Source organism: Bufo bufo, chromosome 2 (assembly GCF_905171765.1).
Source record: "Bufo bufo chromosome 2, aBufBuf1.1, whole genome shotgun sequence".
In the NCBI taxonomy this organism is placed as follows: Eukaryota; Metazoa; Chordata; class Amphibia; order Anura; family Bufonidae; genus Bufo; species Bufo bufo.
Window position 1 is genome coordinate 238,441,724 of NC_053390.1, and position 18,581 is coordinate 238,460,304.

Consider the following 18,581-nt stretch of genomic DNA (forward strand, 5'->3'; position numbering starts at 1 on the left):
CAACCCAGTAGTCCGCACACATTAAAATGTGGGCAACTCTGCTGTCATTGCGCAGGCACGGCAGTATGTAGTCGCTCATGTGTGCCAGGCTGCCCAGAGGTAAGGACAAGCTGTCCTCTGTGGGAGGCGTATCGTCATCGTCCTGCGTTTCCCCCTAGCCACGCACCAGTGATGGGCCCGTGCTGCGTTGGGTGCCACCCCGCTGTGAACATGCTTCATCCTCATCCTCCTCCACCTCCTCCTCATCCTCGTCCTCCTCGTCCTCCAGTAGTGGGCCCTGTCTGGCCACATTTGTACCTGGCCTCTGCTGTTGCAAAAAATCTCCCTCTGAGTCACTTCGAAGAGACTGGCCTGAAAGTGCTAAAAATGACCCCTCTTCCTCCTCCTCCTCCTGGGCCACCTCCTCTTCCATCATCGCCCTAAGTGTTTTCTCAAGGAGACATAGAAGTGGTATTGTAACGCTGATAACGGCGTCATCGCCACTGGCCATGTTGGTGGAGTACTCGAAACAGCGCAACAGGGCACACAGGACTCGCATGGAGGCCCAGTCATTGGTGGTGAAGTGGTGCTGTTCCGCAGTGCGACTGACCCGTTCGTGCTGCAGCTGAAACTCCACTATGGCCTGCTGCTGCTCGCACAGTCTGTCCAGCATGTGCAAGGTGGAGTTCCACCTGGTGGGCACGTCGCATATGAGGCGGTGAGCAGGAAGGCCGAAGTTACGCTGTAGCGCAGACAGGCGAGCAGCGGCAGGATGTGAACGCCGGAAGCGCGAACAGACGGCCTGCACTTTATGCAGCAGCTCTGACATGTCGGGGTAGTTGCGAATGAACTTCTGCACCACCAAATTCAGCACATGCGCCAGGCAAGGGATGTGCGTCAAACCGGCTAGTCCCAGAGCTGCAACGAGATTTCGCCCATTATCGCACACCACCAGGCCGGGCTTGAGGCTCACCGGCAGCAACCACTCGTCGGTCTGTTGTTCTATACCCCACCACAACTCCTGTGCGGTGTGGGGCCTGTCCCCCAAACATATGAGTTTCAGAATGGCCTGCTGACGTTTACCCCGGGCTGTGCTGAAGTTGGTGGTGAAGGTGTGTGGCTGACTGGATGAGCAGGTGGAAGAAGAGGAGGAGGAAGCTGAGTAGGAGGAGGAGGCAACAGGAGGCAACGATCCTTGGCGGCGGAAGGACGTGCGCCAAACAGCTCTCCGCCTGGGGCCCAGCCACCACTACATTTACCCAGTGTGCAGTTAGGGAGATATAGCGTCCCTGGCCGTGCTTACTGGTCCACGTATCTGTGGTTAGGTGGACCTTGCCACAGATGGCGTTGCGCAGTGCACACTTGATTTTATCGGACACTTGGTTGTGCAGGGAAGGCACGGCTCTCTTGGAGAAGTAGTGCCGGCTGGGAACAACATACTGTGGGACTGCAAGCGACATGAGCTGTTTGAAGCTGTCTGTGTCCACCAGCCTGAATGACAGCATTTCATAGGCCAGTAGTTTAGAAATGCTGGCATTCAGGGCCAGGGATCGAGGGTGGCTAGGTGGGAATTTACGCTTTCTCTCAAATGTTTGTGAGATGGAGAGCTGAACGCTGCCGTGTGACATGGTTGAGATGCTTGGTGACGCAGGTGGTGGTGTTGGTGGTACATCTTATGTTTGCTGGGCGGCAGGTGCCAACGTTCCTCCAGAGGCGGAGGAAGAGGCCGAGGCGGCAGCAGCAGAAGAGATAGCAGGGGGAGCCTGAATGACTTCCTTGTTTTTAAGGTGTTTACTCCACTGCAGTTCATGCTTTGCATGCAGGTGCCTGGTCATGCAAGTTGTGCTAAGGTTCAGAACGTTAATGCCTCGCTTCAGGCTCTGATGGCACAGCGTGCAAACCACTCAGGTCTTGTCGTCAGCACATTGTTTGAAGAAGTGCCATGCCAGGGAACTCCTTGAAGCTGCCTTTGGGGTGCTCGGTCCCAGATGGCGGCGGTCAGTAGCAGGCGGAGTCTCTTGGCAGCGGGTGTTCTGCTTTTGCCCACTGCTCCCTCTTTTGCTACGCTGTTGGCTCAGTCTCACCACTGCCTCTTCCTCCGAACTGTGAAAGTCAGTGGCACGACCTTCATTCCATGTGGGGTCTAGGACCTCATCGTCCCCTGCATCGTCTTCCACCCAGTCTTGACCCCTGACCTCCTGTTCAGTCTGCACACTGCAGAAAGACGCAGCAGTTGGCACCTGTGTTTCGTCATCATCAGAGACGTGCTGAGGTGGTATTCCCATGTCCTCATCATCAGGAAACATAAGTGGTTGTGCGTTAGTGCATTCTATCTCTTCCACCCCTGGGGAAGGGCTAGGTGGATGCCCTTGGGAAACCCTGCCAGCAGAGTCTTCAAACAGCATAAGAGACTGCTGCATAACTTGAGGCTCAGACAGTTTCCTGATATGCATGGGGGTGATGTGACAGACTGATGGGCTTGGTTTTCATGCGCCATCTGTGCGCTTTCTGCAGAAGACTGGGTGGGAGATAATGTGAACGTGCTGGATCCACTGTCGGCCACCCAATTGACTAATGCCTGTACCTGCTCAGGCCTTACCATCCTTAGAACGGCATTGGGCCCCACAAAATATTGCTGTAAATTCTGCTGGCTACTGGGACCTGAGGTAGTTGGTTCACTAGGACGTGTGGCTGTGGCAGAACGGCCACGTCCTCTCCCAGCACCAGAGGGTCCACTAACACCACCACGACCATGTCCGCGTCTGCGTCCCTTACTAGATGTTTTCCTCATTGTTACCATTCACCACAATAAGAAAAATATTATTTGGCCCAATGTATTGAATTCAAATTCAGGCCTTTTTTTTACAGACACCTAACACTATCTGGCTATCTATTTAGGTACCGTATTACACTAATACAGGCACAGCAGTAATGACAGATTTAGCTGAATATAAATTTGAGGCCTATTATTTAGGCGCTGGGTGACAGGTATACGTTTACGGACAGAATTAGACTTGGATCTGCACAGTAGCGTGTGTGTGAAGTTATTGAGAATTACCCTATCAGCACCTTGAATCTAATATACCCTTTTAGGGATAGATTTAAAGTAGGCCTGATACAGCAGAAGCCACTAATTTAGAGAATTGCAAAATTGGGAATTGTATTTCAACCCAGAACAAAAACTGTGCTTTAAAGGACACTAAATAACTTGACCAGCTAAAGCAATAATGACAGATTTGGATGAATATAAATTTGATGCCTATTTTTTAGGCACTGGGTGACAGGTACACGTTTACGGACAGAATTAGACTTGGATCTGCACAGTAGCGTGTGTGAAGTTATTGAGAATTACCCTATCTGCACCTTGAATCTTATATACCCTTTTAGGGATAGATTTAAAGTAGGCCTGATACAGCAGAAACCACTAATTTTGAGAATTGCAAAATTGGGAATTGTATTTCAACCCAGAACAAAAACTGTGCTTTGACAGACACTAAATAACTTGACCAGCTAAAGCAATAATGACAGATTTGGATGAATATAAATTTGAGGTCTATTTTTTAGGCGCTGGGTGACAGGTATACGTTTACACACAGAATTAGACTTGGAATTGCACTGTAGCGTGTGTGTGAAGTTATTGAGAATAACTTTGTGACAGGCTCAGCTTGACCCTGATGTAGGATATAGCCAAAAAATAACCACACTATTGATGGTTAAATGCACTTGGTGACAGGCTCAGCTTGCCCCTGATGTAGTATATGGCCAAAAAATAACCACACTATTGATGGTTAAATGCACTTGGTGACAGGCTCAGCTTGACCCTGATGTAGGATATAGCCAAAAAATAACCACACTATTGATGGTTAAATGCACTTGGTGACAGGCTCAGCTTGACCCTGATGTAGGATATAGCAAAAAAATAACCACACTATTGATGGTTAAATGCACTTGATGACAGCTTGACCCTGATGTAGGATATAGCCAAAAAATAACCACACTATTGATGGTTAAATGCACTTGTGACAGGCTCAGCTTGCCACTGATGTAGTATATGGCCAAAAAATAACCACACTATTGATGGTTAAATGCACTTGATGACAGCTTGACCCTGATGTAGGATATAGCCAAAAAATAACCACACTATTGATGGTTAAATGCACTTGTGACAGGCTCAGCTTGCCCCTGATGTAGTATATGGCCAAAAAATAACCACACTATTGATGGTTAAATGCACTTGATGATAGCTTGACCCTGATGTAGGATGTAGCCAAAAAATAACCACACTATTGATGGTTAAATGCACTTGGGTGACAGCCTCAGCTTGCCCCTGATGTAGTATATGGCCAAAAAATAACCACACTATTGATGGTTAAATGCACTTGATGACAGCTTGACCCTGATGTAGGATATAGCCAAAAAATAACCACACTATTGATGGTTAAATGCACTTGTGACAGGCTCAGCTTGCCCCTGATGTAGTATATGGCCAAAAAATAACCACACTATTGATGGTTAAATGCACTTGGTGACAGGCTCAGCTTGACCCTGATGTAGGATATAGACAAAAAATAGCCACACTATTGATGGTTAAATGCACTTGGGTGACAGCCTCAGCTTGCCCCTGATGTAGTATATGGCCAAAAAATAACCACACTATTGATGGTTAAATGCACTTGATGACAGCTTGACCCTGATGTAGGATATAGCCAAAAAATAACCACACTATTGATGGTTAAATGCACTTGTGACAGGCTCAGCTTGCCCCTGATGTAGTATATGGCCAAAAAATAACCACACTATTGATGGTTAAATGCACTTGGTGACAGGCTCAGCTTGACCCTGATGTAGGATATAGCCAAAAAATAACCACACTATTGATGGTTAAATGTACTTGGTGGCAGCTTGTGCTGGCGCACCACAAGACACAAAATGGCCGCCGATCAACCCAGAAAAAAGTGAATGAAAAACGCTCTGGGCAGCCTAAAAACAGTGAGCAATTGAATAGCAGCAGTTCAATGATCCACAGCTGTAGATCGATCACTGAATGAAGTCTTTTGGAGGAGTTAATCACTGCCTAATCTCGCCCTAACGTCGCAGCTGCAACCTCTCCCTACACTTGTAACAGCAGAGTGACGTGCAGCGCTACGTGACCCAAGCTTATATAGAGGCTGGGTCACATGCTGCACTGGCCAATCACAGCCATGCCAATAGTAGGCATGGCTGTGATGGCCTCTTGGGGCAAGTAGTATGACGCTTGTTGATTGGCTGCTTTGCAGCCTTTCAAAAAGCGCCAAGAAAGCGCCGAACACCGAACCCGAACCCAGACTTTTACGAAAATGTTCGGGTTCGGGTCCGTGTCACGGACACCCCAAAATTCGGTGCGAACCCGAACTATACAGTTCGGGTTCGCTCATCCCTAATTAAGAGGAGTGGCCTGGGCAACCAGGTGCTATAAATTGAACCACTGAACTCTCCCTGAGCTTGCTCTTCCTGAGGCTTGCTCTACTAAGTGTGCTACTTATTAAGTGGAGTTAAAAAAAAGGAGTTTAAGAAAAGGAGTTGGAAACTAAGGTAGGATATAATTTCCTTGTGTGTTGTTGGCTTAATTCTAGGTAGTCCTTCAACTACAGCAGACAGGGTCTAATTCTAAATCATATTTACTGTTTTACTTTTTTACTGTTGTAATCCCCAATTAGTATGTGTTGCACAATTGACAACACAGCCCAGTGCACATCTTGCATGATGTATGCAGTCCTGGAACTGCCGTTCGAGGGTGTATATCTTTGTTCAAGATGTGAGCAAATTACTCGTTTGGAATCACAAATCGAGTCTCTAAACGGGCAAGTTGCAACACTGAGAGGCATTGACAATTTGCAAAAGAGTTTGCTTCTCACCGAGCAAGCACTCTTTGGGGTAGATGAGGGGGAGGGTGACAGAGAGGAGGCTGAGGAAAGTGAGGTAGCTAGCTGGGTAACAGTTAGAAAGCGGGGTAGAGGGAAGAGTGCCAGTGAGGCTAGCCCTGATCTGACACACCCCAACAAGTTTGCACGTTTGGCAGATGAGGGGGATGTCAGTCCAGGGACGGCACTGCTGCAGCCGGACACTTCCTCTGCCAGTCAGGGGAATGTCAGCTCCAGTAAGCAGGGAACGAGGAGAGCAGGCCAGACAGGTGCTGGTAGTGGGAGACTCCATTATTAGGGGAACAGATAGGGAAATCTGTCACAAAGACCGTGATCGCCGAACAGTGTGCTGTCTTCCTGGCGCTAGAGTTCGACACATTGCGGATCGGGTTGACAGATTACTGGGAGGGGCTGGAGAAGATCCAGCGGTCATGGTCCATATCGGAACCAATGACAAAGTTAGAGGTAGGTGGAGAGTCCTTAAAAATTATTTCAGGGATTTAGGTCAAAAGCTTAGGGCAAGGACCTCAAAGGTAGTATTTTCCAAAATACTGCCTGTACCACGAGCCACACAAGAAAGGCAGTGCGAGATTAGGGAGATTAACAAGTGGCTCAAGAACTGGTGTAGGAAGGAGGGGTTTGGGTTCCTGGAGAACTGGGCCGACTTCTCTATTGGCTACAGGCTCTATCATAGGGACGGGCTGCACCTCAATGGGGAAGGGGCAGCTGTGCTGGGGAGAAAGATGGCTAGAAGGTTGGAGGAGTGTTTAAACTAGGGACTGGGGGGTAGGGAAATTACATTATAGGAAAGGAAGATAGGGCAGATAGAGACTGGGGAAATGTAGTGGGACTGGGGGAGGAATGGAAGGAGGGACTAGAACAGTTCAGAAGGAAAGGTGTAGGGTAAAAAATATACATAAACCTCTCAAATGTTTGTATACTAATGCCAGAAGCCTGACTAATAAAACTGGGGAGCTGGAATTAGTGATGTGTGAGAAAGACTATGACATAGTGGGAATAACTGAGACATGGCTGGACGATAGCTATGACTGGGCAGTTAATGTACAAGGTTACAGTCTGTTTAGAAAGGATCGTCAAAACCGGAGAGGGGGAGGGGTTTGCCTTTATGTAAAGTCTTGTCTAAAGCCCATACTCCGTGAAGATATAAGTGAGGGACATGAACATGTGGAGTCACTGTGGGTAGAGATACATGGAGCTAAAAACAACAATAAATTACTAATAGGAGTTTACTATAAACCACCTAATATACCAGAGTCCACAGAAAATCTACTACTAAACGAGATAGATGAGGCGGCAAATCATAATGAGGTGGTTATTATGGGGGACTTCAACTACCCAGATATAGACTGGGAAACTGAAACTTGTATATCTCATAAGGGAAACAGGTTATTGGCAATAACCAAAGACAATTACCTCTCCCAAATGGTTCAGGACCCGACTAGAGGGACGGCCATACTGGACTTAGTATTAACCAATAGGCCTGACAGAACAACAGACGTGCAGGTTAATGGACACCTGGGAAATAGTGACCATAAAGTAATAACCTTCCAATTATCATTCAAAAGAGTGTTTCTACAGGGAGGAACAAAAATACCAAACTTCAAAAAAGCTAAAATTAGCCAACTAAGAGAGGCCATAAGCCTAACTAACTGGGACAAAGTCCTCAAAAATAAAAATACAGCCCCAAAATGGGATATCTTTAAAAACATCCTAAAATCTCATTGTGAGAGGTACATACCGTATGGGAATAAAAGGTTAAGGAACAAAAAGAAACCAATGTGGATAAATAGAACTGTAAAGAAAGCAATAAATGACAAAAAGAAAGCATATAAATCACTAAAACAGGAGTGTAGCACGGAAGCACTGAAAAACTATAAGGAAAAAAATAGAACATGTAAAAAACAAATAAAAGCGGCCAAACTAGAGACCGAGAGATTAATTGCCAAAGAGAGTAAAACTAACCCTAAAATGTTCTTCAATTATATAAATGTTAAAAAGTATAAATCTGAAAGTGTCGGCCCTTTAAAGAGTAATAAGGGGGGAGTCGCACAGAGCAACGAGGAGAAAGCAAAGCTGTTAAATATTTTAAATATTAAAATAAACTGTCAGATGACATACAGAATGTAAAAATAAATTCCCCATTAAAAGTGTCCTGTCTGACCCAGGAAGAAGTACATCAGCGACTTAAAAAGATTAAAATAGACAAATCGCCAGGACCGGATGGCATACCCCCCCGTATCCTAAGGGAATTAAGTAATGTCATAGCCAGACCATTATTTCTGATATTTGCGGACTCTATACTGACAGGGAATGTCCCACAGGCTTGGCGCATGGCAAATGTGGTGCCAATATTCAAAAAGGGTCCAAAAACAGAGCCTGAAAACTATAGGCCGGTAAGTTTAACATCTGTTGTGGGTAAACTGTTTGAAGGTTTTCTGAGAGATGCTATCTTAGAGCATCTCAACGGAAATAAGCAAATATAACGCCATATCAGCATGGCTTCGTGAGGGATTGGTCATGCCAAACGAATTTAATCAGTTTCTATGAGGAGGTAAGTTCTAGACTTGACAGCGGCGAATCAATGGATGTCGTATATCTGGACTTCTCCAAAGCATTTGACACTGTACCACATAAAAGGTTAGTATATAAAATGAGAATGCTCGGACTGGGAGAAAATGTCTGTATGTGGGTAAGTAACTGGCTCAATGATAGAAAACAGAGGGTGGTTATTAACGATACACACTCAGATTGGGTCACTGTCACTAGTGGGGTACCTCAGTAAAGTAATTTACACTGAAGAGGACAGTATACTACTACAGAGGGATCTGGATAGATTGGAGGCTTGGGCAGATAAGTGGCAGATGAGGTTTTACACTGACAAATGCAAAGTTATGCACATGGGAAGGAATAATGCAAGTCACCCGTACATACTAAATGATAAAACACTCGGTAACACTGACATGGAAAAGGATCTAGGAATTTTAATAAACAGCAAACTAAGATGCAAAAACCAGTGTCAGGCAGCTGCTGCCAAGGCCAATAAGATAATGGGTTGCATCAGAAGGGGCATAGATGCCCGTGATAAGAACATAGTCCTACCACTTTACAAATCGCTAGTCAGACCACACATGGAGTACTGTGTACAGTTCTGGGCTCCTGTAAACAAGGCAGACATAGCAGAGCTGGAGAAGGTCCAGAGGAGGGCAACTAAAGTAATAACTGGAATGGGGCAACTACAGTACCCTGAAAGATTATCAAAATTAGGGTTATTCACGTTAGAAAAAAGACGACTGAGGGGAGATCTAATCAATATGCATAAATATATCAGGGGTAGGTACAGAGATCTATCCCATCATCTATTTATCCCCAGGACTGTGACTGTGACGAGGGGACACCCTCTGCGTCTTGAGGAAAGAAGGTTTGTACACAAACATAGAAAAGGATTCTTTACGGTAAGAGCAGTGAGACTATGGAACTCTCTACCTGAGGAGGTGGTGATGGTGAGTACAATAAAGGAATTCAAGAGGGGCCTGGATGTATTTCTGGAGCGTAATAATATTACAGGCTATAGCTACTAGAGAGTTGATCCAGGGAGTTATTCTGATTGCCTGATTGGAGTCGGGAAGGAATGTTTTATTCCCCTAAAGTGGGGAAAATTGGCTTCTACCTCACAGTTTTTTTTTTTTGCCTTCCTCTGTATCAACTTGCAGGATAACAGGCCGAACTGGATGGACAAATGTCTTTTTTGGCCTTATGTGCTATGTTACTATGTTACTATGGTGTCAAAAAAGCCATTCTTTGTCACCTTACATCACAAAAAGTGTAATAGCAAGCAATAAAAAAGTCATATGCACCCCAAAATAGTGCCAATCAAACCGTCATCTCATCCCGCAAAAAATGAGATCCTACCTAAGATAATCGCCCAAAAACTGAAAAATCTATGGCTCTCAGACTATGGAAACACTAAAACATAATTTTTTTGGTTTAAAAAATGAAATCATTGTGTAAAACTTACATAAATTAAAAAAAGTATACATATAAGGTATCGCCGCGTCCGTAATAACATGTTCTATAAAAATATTACATGACCTCACCCCTCAGGTGAATACCGTAAAAAAAAAAAAGGTGTAAAAAAAGACATTTTTTGTCACCCTACATCACGAAAAGTGTAATAGCAAGCGATCAAAAAGTCATACGCACCCCAAAATAGTGCCAATCAAACCATCATCTCATCCCGCAAAAATCATACCCTACCCAAGATAATCGCCCAAAAACTGAAAAAACTATGGCTCTCAGACTATGGAAACACTAAAACATGATTTTTTTTGTTTCAAAAATGAAATCATTGTGTAAAACTTACATAAATAAAAAAATAGTGTACATATTAGGTATCACCACGTCTATGACAACCTGCTCTATAAAAATACCACATGATCTAATCTGTCAGATGAATGTTGTAAATAACAAAACAAAAAATGGTGCCAAAACAGCTATTTCTTGTTACCTTGCCTTACAAAAAGTGTAATATATAGCAACCAAAAATCATATTTACCCTAAACTAGTACCAACAAAACTGCCACCCTATCCCATAGTTTCTAAAATGGGGTCGTTTTTTTTGGAGTTTCTACTCTAGGGATGCATCAGGGGGACTTCAAATGGGACATGGTGTCAAAAAACCAGTCCAGCAAAATCTGCCTTCCAAAAAATCGTATGGCATTTCTTTCCTTCTGCGCCCTGCTTTGTGCCCGTACAGCAGTTTACGACCACATATTGTATGGGGTGTTTCTGTAAACAGAATCAGGACCATAAATATTGAGTTTTGTTTGGCTGTTAACCCTTGCTTTGTAACTGGGAAAAAAAATTTAAAATGGAAAATCTGCCAAAAAGGGAAATTTTGAAATTGTATCTCAATTTTCCATTAATTCTTGTGGAACACCTAACGGGTTAACAAAGTTTGTAAAATCAGTTTTGAATACCTAAAGGGGTGTATTTTCTAAAATGGGGTCACTTTTTTGGAGTTTCTACTCTAGGGGTGCATCAGGGGAGCTTCAAATGGGACATGGTGTCAAAAAACCAGTCCAGCAAAATCTGCCTTCCAAAAACCGTATGGCATTCCTTTCCTTCTGCGCCCTGCCGTGTGCCTGTACAGCAGTTTACGACCACATATGGGGTGTTTCTGTAAACTACAGAATCAGGGCCATAAATATTGAGTTTTATTTGGCTGTTAACCCTTGCTTTGTAACTGGAAAAAAATATATTAAAATGGAAAATCTGCCAAAAAAGTTAAATTTTGAAATTGTATCTCTATTTTCCATTAATTCTTGTGGAACGCCTAAAGGGTTAACAAGGTTTGTAAAATCAGTTTTCAATACCTTGAGGGGTGTAGTTTCTAAAATAAGGTCACTTTTTTGGAGTTTCTACTCTAGGGGTGCACCTTGAGGGGTGTAGTTTCTAGAATGGGGCCATTTTTGGGTGGTTTCTATTATGTAAGCCTCACAAAGTGACTTCAGACATGAACTGGTCCTTAAAAAGTGGGTTTTTGAAAATTTCTGAAAAATTTCAAGATTTGCTTCTAAACTTCTAAGTCTTGTAACATCCCCAAAAAATTTAATATTATTCCCAAAATGATCCAAACATGAAGTAGACATATGGGGAATGTAAAGTAATAACAATTTTTTGAGGTATTACTATGTATTATAGAAGTAGTGAAATTGAAACTTTGAAATTTGCTAATTTTTCTAAATTTTTGGTAAATTTAATATTTTTTATTTTTAAAAAAAATGCATTTTTTTTACTCCATATTACCAGTGTCATGAAGTACAATATGTGACGATAAAACAATCTCAGAATGGCCTGGATAAGTCAAAGCGTTCTAAAGTTATCACCACATAAAGTGACATTGGTCAGATTTGCAAAAAATTGCCTGTCCTTAAGGTGAAAATGAGCCCGTTCCCTAAGGGGTTAAAAAAAATTTAAAAAAAAAATCAGCACAAAAGTATGAAATAAAATAAAAAAAAGCACAACTTCTGACACAAATGTATATTATTTTGCAGATTACTTTTTTTTTTTTTTACGAAGTGCACATAGTACTGTACTGTTAAGTTAACCCCTCCATCCAACCCTGCATATACAGGGTAATACAGCGCCACATACCTCTTACAACCAGTGACCCCTATTTGATGTAGAGGTTCTGTTTCCTCATCTTCTCCTTTCAGACCTTCAGACCAGACCACCAATTTTCAGCCATTTCTCGTCTCTGCAGTTTGACAAATAAAATATGTTTACTACTTTTCCATCATTCTCCCATCTTCTCGACAAATCATCTTACCACCCTCAATACTGTGCCGCTGTGCTCCCTGATACTATACTGCAGAAACAGATAAACCCCCAATAATAGTAGTACCATGCAGATAGTGCCCTTCAATAATTATTGGCACACAGTGCCCTAAAAAAACCATGCCCAGCAAATAGTGCCCCTGACACTAATAGTGTAAACATAATGTCCCCCAAAATTAATTGTGGTAAGCTAATACTGTGCCAAGTTGCCCCCACAGTAATTGTGCTCCCAAAATCCCCACCAATAGAAATAATTATCTGCTAGAGCACACATGTAGTAATAGTGCTCCTACAGTGCCCCCAACATGTTCCCACTGTGCCCAGAAGTAATAATGCTCCCATAGTGCCCATATTAGTAATCATGTTCCCCATAGACCCCCAGTAGTAATAAAGACCATCATAATGCACCCCAGTAGTAATAATTCTCCTTATAATGTGCCAGTGTAAAAAATACCCCCTTTTAATGCCCCCAGTTGAGTTAATGATCCCATAGTGCCCCCATAATTTGCAAGTATAAAATACCCCTATATAGTGCACCCAGTTAATTCCCCATAGTGCTCCTCTCCCCCCTTTTTTCTAGTGCCCCCTATAATGTACCAGTATAAAATGCCCCATATATAGTGCCCCAGTAGATGCCCTCAGTGTCCCCCATAATTTGCAAGTATAAAATACCCCTTCTTAGTGCCCCCCATAGATGAGCCCATAGTACTCCTCTCTCACCTTCCCCATGGTACCCACCATTATGTTCCCCAGTATAAAATGCCCCTATACAGAGTCCCCCATATAAAATACCCCTTCTTTGTGACCTCAGTAGAAGCCCCCATAGTGTTCCTCTCCCCTTTCCCTCATATAAAATACCCCTTCTTTGTGGCCTCAGTAGATGCCCCCATAGTGCCCCCAATAATGTGCCAGTAAGAAGTGCCCCCATGGTGCCACCCAATAATGTGCCAGTGAAAAGTGCCACCAATAATGTGCCAGTAAGAAGTGTCCCCATAGATGCCCTTCTCAGTGCCCCCCAATAATCTTCCAGTTAGATGTGCCCCCATATATGCCCCCCATAATAATGTGCCAATAACAAGTGCCCCCATATATGCCCCCCAATCATGTGCCAGTAACAAGTACTCCTATTGATGCCCCCCAATCATGTGCCAGTACCAAGTACCCCTATAGATTCCCCCCATCATGTGCCAGTAACAAGTACCCCCATAGATGCCCCCCAATCATGTGCCAATAATAAGTGCCCCCATAGATGCCCCACAATCATGTGCCAGTAACAAGTGCCCCCATAGATTCTCCCCAATCATGTGCCAGTAACAAGTGCCCCATAGATTCTCCCCAATCATGTGCCAGTAACAAGTGCCCCCATAGATTCTCCCCAATCATGTGCCAGTAACAGGTGCCCCATAGATGGCTCCCAATCATGTGCCAGTAACAAGTGCCACCATAGATGCCCCCCAATCATGTGCCAATAAGTAGTACCATATAAAAAAATAAACACTTATACTTACCAGGGCCGTCTCTAACACAGGGCAAAAGGGGAAGCTGCCCCAGGCCCAGTTGCTCCTGGGGGACCCAAGGCAGCTGCCTCTTGAGCCCCGCTGCGGCCCTGGTGACAAGTGGGGGGCGGCGGCAAGGCAAAGGGAGATGAGCGCTTCCATTGTGGTAGTGCTCATCTCCATAGTCATCTGTGCATCTGGGCATTTATGGGTGCACTTTCAGAGTGCTTGCGCCGAATGAAGACACGTAAGGCGCAGGCGCAGGATTTGAAATGCTGACAGGGCCAGCCGGAGGAGGAGAGCGCTAGCTGGCCCTGTCAATCAACAGGAGGAGGGGGCGTTTTTTTGAAAGGAGGATGAGGCGGCTACCAGCAAGTAACCGCCCTACTTGCTGGTAGCGAGATAATTAACATATTATAAAAGTGCGTTTTTTAAAGAAACTAAGTCACAGAAAAAGGTAAGAGCACTATATATTGAATAATCGCACTATAAGGATTTTAATTAGCCCAAAAATGAAAAATGACTTTTGGGGGGTGACAGAAGCCCTTTAAAGTTTACTACTCTACAAGGTGTGTGGATTTGTGTGTGTGTGTTGTAGTGGAGGGTGTGATTGCATGCTAGGGTGTGGGAAGGCAGGATTCAGGGGGCCCAAGTAAATTCTTGCCCAGGGTCCAATCAATATTAAAGACAGCCCTGGACAGATAGATTAACTGGCTGCTGCTTTCAGGATAGATTAGAGTGGGGAGAGTTTAATGAGGGGAAGATCAATTAGTAATCAACATTAGAATGGATCAAGGCAACAATTACAGTTTTTGTTGTTTCCAAGAAAGAGGCAGATTCTTGAGGTGCAGGCAGCATGGGCAGGAAAATGATTGAATATAGTGGGTGAAGAAAAGATCAGTATCAAGCATAACACAGAGACAGCGAGCATGCTGCCTAGGCATTATAGTAGTGCCACACATTGAGAGGGTGATATAATGTTTAGATACGTTAGTAGATCTCTTAAGATTCAGTTTCAGATAGAGAGAAAACATGATGTTAGAGACAGAGGACAGGCAGTCAATGGTGTTTTGTAGTGCATCAGGGGTGATGTCACAGGATGAAGTCTTTATGTGTTGCAGCATAGGTATGGTACTGAAAACGAAATCTACTGATAGTCTGTCTAATAGAGGCCGTGTAGAGAGAAAAGATGGGAAGAGCAAGGACTGAACCTTGAGGAACCCCAGCAGCAAGAGGATGAGAAGAGGAAGTAGAACCAGCAAATGATATACTAAAGGAGCGGCCATAGAGACAGGAAGAAAACCAAGATAGAGCAGTGTCCTTAATACCAATTGATTGGAGCATTGTGATTAGGAGGTAGTGGTCTACAGTGTCAAATGCTGCAGAGAGATCCAGAAGAATGAGCAGTGAATAGTCACCATTGCACTTAGCTGGAAGGAGGTCATTTGTCACTTTGGTGAGGGCAGTAGAGTGTACAGACTGAAATGGAATGGATCAATGAGAGAGTTAACAGAGTGGTAGTGCATGGGGCGAGAATAGACCAAGTGCTCCAGCAGATTAGAGATGAAGGGGAGATTAGAGACAGGTCGGTAGTTAGTTGCACAGGATGGATCAAGGGATGGATCAAGGGAAGTTATTTTTTTTATAATGTGGGTATTACAGAATGTTTGAAAAAGGAGGGTAAGATAAGAGAAAAAAGAAAGAGAGGGAGAGAGAGAAAAGAGAACGAGAGGTTGAAAATTTTGTTACATGGTTGGTGACAGCCGGGCAAAGAGACTGGAGGAGGTGTGAGGGAATGATGTCAGAAGTGCATGTGGTAAAGTGAGAAGAAGACAGGATCCTGGAGACTTCTTCTTTAGTGACTAGATCGAATGTGGAGAGTGAACCAGGGAGGTGCGATAAGGAAGGGGATCAATGACACTTAGCATCTGGAAGCTAATTTCATGACGGATGTTTTAAATTTTCTCTGAAGTAGGTGGCCAGAATCTCAGCAGAGAGGTCTGTGATAGGCTCCTGCACGTTTGGACAGAAGAAGGAGTGAAAAGAGTTTTTTTTAAATTAATGGATAGTAAGAAGATCAGGGTCGTGAATAGAGATGAGCGAATCGAATCAGACGAAGTGGAATTCGATCCGAATTTCAGGAAAAATTTGATTCGCAACCAATGCGAATTTCCTCGCGCTTCGTGGTAACAAATCACAATTTTTCCTAAAATGGCGGCTACACATGTGAGGACATGGGGCAAGGAACTCTGGGAAGGTGGGCTGACCCATAATGCCATGCATGCAGCCAATCAGCAGCCAGCCATCCCTGTGATGTCACAGCCCTATAAATACGGCAGACATTTTAGATTCTGCCATTTTCAAGCGTTCTGAATGCAGGGACAGATGTGAGAAGGCACTAGAGACAGCAATTGGAAAAACCTCATTGTGGATAAAAACCCTGAAAAAGCTATTTATAAGTGCAGGGAAAGGATAGGGATTAATCATTTCACAGCATCTTAGTGCAGAGATAGACATGAGAAGGCGCTAGGGACAGTGATAGAAAAGCGATTTTCAAGTGCAGGGAAAGATTATTTGGGGATCCAAATTGCCATTAAACAGCTCTGTCATTCCAGCAATTTGTTCTTGGGGTGCAAGTGCTATGTTGAAAAGGCTTTAGTGGCTTATATCTTTTCAAACAAGAAAAATATATACGCAGTTCACTTCTGAAGTTATATGTGTTGAAAGCGTACAGAAATAAAAAAATATACGCACTTCACTTGTGCACTATTTGTGGCAAAAGCGTTTAGTGGCCTATTTCAGTACAGAAAGAAAAAAATATATGCACTTTACTGGTGCACTTATTTGTGGCAAAAGCGTTTAGTGGCCTATTTCTTTTATAGAAAGAAAAACATATATTCACTTCACTGGTGCACTTATTTGTGGCAAAAGCGTTTAGTGGCGTATTTCAGTACAGAAAGAAAAATATATATACGCACTTCACTGATGCATTTATTTCTGCTAAAAGCGTTTACTGGCCTATTTCAGTACAAAAAGAAAAATATATTCTCAGTTCACTACTGCAGTTATATGTGTTGAAAGCATACAGGACAAAAACACAGAAATATAGTGGCAATTCTGGAGGAGCTGCTCAACCCCTAACACTGTAGCGTGTTTTTCATTGGGGGAGCAGCCCCACCGCATGTGGACCACAGCAAACGACTATCCCCAGCAAAAAATGCATACGGTGGAGGATGTCGGCGCGGTCCACATGCACCACAAAGGCATCCTACACAAAACGGAGCATTGTGCGGATGAAAATATAATCATATAAATCACTGAAAAAATGCACCAAACGGATATGCCACTGACTATACTGGCTAGTCATAAATGCAGATATTAAAAGCTGAGACTTTCGGCAATATATTCCTGTCAGGAAAATATCGGAGCCCATCATGCACCACATCACGGTCACTCAGCATGGCAAAGGGTCCTACCACTACGCTAACTATGGTGTGAACAGGGTCTGAAGGTGATGTAATCCATCTCACAGCCAAGCTTCCACACAACCGCCTAGCAGGACAACTAATCAATGTGAACAAAGCCAGACTGTAAGCCACACCCATATCAGACCATGTGATGGAGGTTACCAGGTGCAAAAGAGTGTTTGAATGCCAGGTAAAGGCACATACACTACATATAAAACAAGACAAAAACACAGAAATATAGTGGCAATTCTGGAGGAGCTGCTCAACCCCTAACACTGTAGCGTGTTTTTCCTTGGGGGAGCAGCCCCACCGCATGTGGACCGCAGCAAACGACTATCCCCAGCAAAAAATGCATACGGTGGAGGATGTCGGCGCGGTCCACATTCACCACAAAGGCATCCTACACAAAACGGAGCATTGTGCGGATGAAAATATAATCATATAAATCACAGAAAAAATGCACCAAACGGATATGCCACTGACTATACTGGCTAGTCATAAATGCAGATATTAAAAGCTGAGACTTTCGCCAATATATTCCTGTCAGGAAAATATCGGAGCCCATCATGCACCTGGCATTCAAACACTCTTTTGCACCTGATAACCTCCATCACATGGTCTGATATGGGTGTGGCTTACAGTCTGGCTTTGTTCACATTGCACTAGTTGTCCTGCTAGGCAGTTGTGTGGAAGCTTGGCTGTGAGATGGATTACATCACCTTCAGACCTTGTTCACTCCATAGTTAGCGTAGTGGTAGGACGCTTTGCCATGCTCAGTGACCGTGACGTGGTGCATGATGGGCTCAGATATTTTCCTGACAGGAATATATTGGCGAAAGTCTCAGCTTTTAATATCTGCATTTATGACTAGCCAGTATAGTCAGTGGCATATCCGTTTGGTGCATTTTTTCTGTGATTTCTTTGAAAGCGTACAGCAAGAAAAAAATATATGCACTTCACTGGTGCACTTATTTGTGGCAAAAGCATTTAGTGGCCAATTTCAGTACAGAAAGAAAAATATATACGCACTTCACTGGTGCTGTTATTTGTGGCAAAAGCATTTAGTGCCTATTTCATTATAGAAAGAAAAAAATATACGCACTTCACTGGTGCAGTTATTTGTGGCTAAAGCGTTTAGTGGCCTATTTCAGTACAAAACGAAAAATATATTATCAGTTCACGTCGGCGGTTATATGTGTTGAAAGCATGGCTGGGATTTAGCAGGGTGGCAGCAGTGGGAGGTCTGGAGCCAAACGTGCCCGGGGTAGACCACCTGCTTTGCAGCAGCCTACCTGCCCGGGAAGTAGTGGTGCAGGGGTTTATGGAAGCAGTGGCAGTAGCAGTCAGTCAGTGCAGACTGTTGGGGGGAAAATCACCTACTC